Here is a 4895-nt window from a genome sequence, read left to right as displayed (position 1 = left end):
ATGGAAGATTTGCTTTTTACGAGCATGTCATCCACGTAGACCTCCATGTTGCGGCCGATCTGCTCCTTAAAGATTTTGTTCACCAACCGCTGGTAGGTTGCACCTGTATTTTTGAGGCCGAAAGGCATGACCCTGTAACAGTAAAGGTCACGGTTAGTAATGAAAGCAGTCTTTTCTTCATCTTCCGGCACCATCCTGATTTGATTATAGCCAGAGAATGCATCTATGAAGGTGAGGAGCTCATGGCCCGAGGTCACGTCCACTAGTTGATCGATTCTGGGAAGGGGGTAGCTATCCTTTGGGCAGGCTTTATTCAGCTTTTTGATGTCTATGCACATCCTCCACTTGTCGTTTGCCTTTTTGACTAGGACAACGTTGGAAATCCAATCAGGATAATTGACTTTCCTAATGAATCCGGCCTTAAGGAGTTTGTCCACTTCCTCGGCTATCGCCTTCTGCCTCTCTGGTGCATGACCTCGGATTTTTTCTTTCATCGGTCGATGCTTCGGATCGACGGCCAGACGGTGCTCCATGACTTTCATGTCAATCCTCGGCATGTCTACTGGAACCCAAGCGAAAATGTCCGCATTCTTTCGTAGAAAATCGATGAGATGCATTCGCACCTCCTCCCCCAGGTTGGAGCCGATCATCGCCACATGCTCCGTGTTCCCGTCGTTCAGAGGGATCGGTACCAGATCTTCGATTGGGCCACCCCTCTCTTCAGTGAGGTCGTCGCGAGCATCCAGCCCATCAATTGGACAGGGGTTGAATTGGTCGCTTCTTTGCAAGGCTATATTGTAGCAGTGTCTGGCCAGGGCTTGGTTCCCTCGGACTTCTCCGATCTCCTAGTTGGTGGGAAACTTCAACTTCAAATGGTAGGTTGACACAATGGCTCGGAGAGCATTGAGGCCAGGTCGGCCGAGGATTGTGTTGTAGGCTGACGGTGCCTTCACCACCAGGAAATTCACCAGAGCCCTGGATTGCCTTGGATATCGACCCGCGGCCACAATCAAAGTTATCATTCCCTCCACTGGAACGGCATCACCGGTAAACCCTACTAGAGGGGAGCTAATCGGCCTCAAATGGCCATCAAGGATGGACATTCTTGAAAAGGCATCGTACAACAAAATGTCGGCCGAACTTCCATTGTCGATGAGAATGCGGCGGACGTCGTAATTTGCTATATTCAAGGAAACTACAACCACGTCGTTATGAGGGAATTGAACTCCCTGAGCATCTTCTTCAGTAAAGGTTACGAGTTCCTCAATCTTTTGTCGCTTGTGGGGTACGGCCAGTATGTTAGTTGCTTCCTTCCGGGATCCTCCCGAGATGGTGTTGGCGAAATCCGCCAAAGGCCGATTGTCCGATCGCTCCATGCCGGCAACCCTTGCTGGAGGATGTGGGGCCTGGGAAACCAGAGGTGAGACCAGAGCCTGGGATCTGGCCACGAAGGCCGTGGGTCACCGTGTGGATGCTTCGCGAGAAGTCATCGGGCGAGGATCCAGTGGGGGAAGAAGGAGCGGATGTCGGAGAAGATGACCAGAGGTGGTCCCGTTGAGCGCTCCTTTAAGAACAAGGGTACTGCGAAGACAGCCGCCCTTCCTCTAGCGCCAATCCTGTTGGTGCAAAAATCGCTTGCATCGGAGAAGTTGGAGTCGAGGGAGTCGCGGTCGCCACCGGGACCTACAAAAAAAGTCTAAACCAGAGGTGGGGTTGCTCCGGCAAGACCCTCCGACGCTCAAGTCAGTTCTCTGCCTCAACAAGAATGGAGTGCTTGAACGAAGATTTTAGCAGAGTTTCTAGGTAAAAATAAGAGCTTAGAGAATAACGTATCTGGGTCCCCTTTTATACGCGGAGGGGGCAGCAAGCTGATAGCGACATCTGTAACCGTCTGGCAGTGGGCTGCCCAGGGTCAGGTGGAGTTTGTTGCGAAGAGTAGTGGAGTAGACCCGTGGCTATCACCAAAGCGTGCCACATGGAGTCTGCCGCGGGGAGTGGAGCAGCGTCCGTTGTCGCGACTTGCCAGGGGATGGAAGAATCATGCGGTATCCATCGCGGGAAGTGGAGCAGGATCGTGGCTGTTATTGCGGCATGCCCGGGAGTGATGGAGCCACATGGAATCCATCGGAGGAAGTGGAGCAGTGCTGTGGCCGTTACTGCGGCCTGCCAGGGTGTAATGGAGGCGCGTAGGATCCGCCGCAGGGAGTGGAGCAGTGCTGTGGCCGTTACTGCGGCCTACCAGGGAGTAATGGAGCCGCGTAGGATCTGTCACAGGGAGTGGAGCAAAATCGTGGCTATTACTACGGCCTGCCAGGGAGTCCAGACTTGTCGGTTGAAGTTCGGTTGGAGTCTGTAGCTGGAGTCAGAAATGAATTCGGCTCCTGTAGGAGCTCGGATGGAGTCTTCCTTCAATCAAAGTTGGGGGTGAAGTCCGGCCTCCTTAAGAGTCTGGACGAAGTTTACCTGTAAGTGAAGTCATGGGTGGAGCCCGGCTCCCGTAGGAGTTCGGGCGAAGTCCTTGTGCAGCCAGAATTGGGACGAGACTCGGCTCCCGTAGGAGTCCGGACGAAGACTACCTGCAATTAAAGTCAGGGATGAAGTCCGGCCCCCTTAAGAGTCTGGATGAAGTTTACCAGCAATCAGGGTCAAGGATGGAGCCTGGCTCCCATAAGAGTCCGGGCGAAGCCTTTCCACAGTCAAAGTTGGGGATGAGATCCGGCTCCCGTAGGAGTCCGGGCTGAGTCTACCTGAAATCAAAGTCAGGGGTGAAGTCCGACTCCCTGAGGAGTCCGGATGAAATTTACCAGCAATCGGGGTCGAGGATGGAGCCTGGCTCCCGTAGGAGTCCGGGCGAAGCCTTTCCATAATCAAAGTCGGGGACGAGATCCAGCTCCCGTAGGAGTCCGGGCTGAGTCTACCTGCAATCAATGTCAGGGGTGAAGTTCGGCTCCCTTAGGAGTCCGGATGAAGTTTACCAGCAATCGGGGTCGAGGATGGAGCCCGGCTCCCGTAGGAGTCCGGGCGAAGCCTTTCCACAGTCGAAGTCGGGGATGAGATTTGGCTCCCATAGGAGTCCGGGCTGAAATCTGGTAGTTATAGGAAGCCACCGTTGGGGAAGTTCAGCCGTTGGCGAAGTCTGGGGTAGTTCGGATTGGAGTTGAACCTCACTGGAAGAAGTCCGGAAGGGATTCGGGGAACAACTGATAGTCATAGAAAGTCGGCTGGCGTCGGGGCTTAGTGAGCGCTTAGGGCGGTTTAATAGATAACTGAGGGAACTCATGTTGAAGGAGCTCGGGTGATGTAGTGGGAGTTCGTCCGTTGGGGGAATTCAATCAACACTGTGGGAATCCGGCTATTGGAGAAGTCCGGAGAGATACCATCTGCGGTCGAAAGCCGACGGAGTCCTGGGAGGGTCAATCCTGTTAAGAACTTCGACTGAGGGTATTTTATACCCAACACTATCTAATGACAATATTTTTCATACTGATGAAAGTAAAAAGTGAAAGAGAGAAGAATTAAATAATACTTTACTTTGGTATTGTCGACTTGGTCGTATAAGTGAGATAAGAATTAACAAGTTATACAAAGAAAAAATTTTTGATCCTTATGAATATGAATCATTAGGTACTTGTGAATCTTGTCTAACGGAAAAAATGACTAAGACTCCATTTAGTGGACATGGAGAAAGGATATGTGAGTTATTAGGACTTGTACATACTGATGTATGTGGTCCTATGACAATAGAAGCTAGAGGAGGATACTCTTATTTTATAACATTCACTGATGATTTATCTAGGTTTGGATATGTGTATCTTATGAAACACAAATCCAAAGCTTTTGATAAATTTAAAGAGTATTAAATTATGGTCGAGAAATAAACTGAAAAAAGTATTAAAATCTTTTGATCTGATCGAGGAGGAGAATACATATCAAATGAATTTCTAGATCATCTTAAAGAAAATAGAATTCTCTCAGAATAGACCCCTCCCTATACACCATAGCTAAATGGTGTAGATGAAAGGAGGAATCGCACTTTATTAGATATGGTGCAGTCCATGATATGCCTTACAGATTTGCCTATTTTCTTCTGGGGACATGTCCTAAAAATTACTATCTATATTCTGAACAGAGTACCTTCAAAATCTATGCCAAGCACTCCATATGAGATATAGAGAGGAAAGAAGCCTAATATTAAGTATCTTAAGATATAGGGCTGTCCAACTTATGTTAAAAGAAATTTTGGACATAAGCTGAGTGCTATGGTAGATAAATACTTATTTGTAGGCTATCCTAAAGAGAGTATAGGATATCTCTTTTACCATCCTACTGAACATAAGGTGTTTGTCAGTAAATATGCTACTTTTATGGAAAAAGAGTTTATCCTAGAAAGAGGCAGTGGGAAGAAAATTGAACTTAAAGAAGTTCAAGACCTACAAATGTAGGCACAAAATGATCCTCAATCAAAAATATTCATTAATAAAGTATAATCATAAAATACACCTCCTCTTCAAAGGTTAGATAGAGTACGGAATGTACCATTAAGATATGGATTCATTATTTAGAATAATAAAGCCCACATCATTGAGAATGATGAACCTTTGACCAATACGGAAGCCATCATGAGTAGAAAATCAGACAAATGGCTAGAGGCTATGAAATCCGAAATGGACTCCATGTACTCCAACCAAGTATGAATTTTGATTGATGCACCAGAGGGTATGACTCCTATTGGATGCAAATGGGTCTATAAGAAAAAGATTGGAGTAGATGGCCAAGTTGAAACCTATAAAGCTAGATTGGTAGCTAAATGTTTCAAGCAAAAATAGGGTATTGATTATGATAAAATATTTTTACTTGTTGCCATGCTTAAATCTATACGGATTATGCTTACAATA

This window comes from Elaeis guineensis, unplaced genomic scaffold (genome assembly GCF_000442705.2).
Source record: "Elaeis guineensis isolate ETL-2024a unplaced genomic scaffold, EG11 Super_Scaffold_37222, whole genome shotgun sequence".
Lineage (NCBI taxonomy): Eukaryota > Viridiplantae > Streptophyta > Magnoliopsida > Arecales > Arecaceae > Elaeis > Elaeis guineensis.
This window is presented reverse-complemented; position numbering follows the sequence as displayed.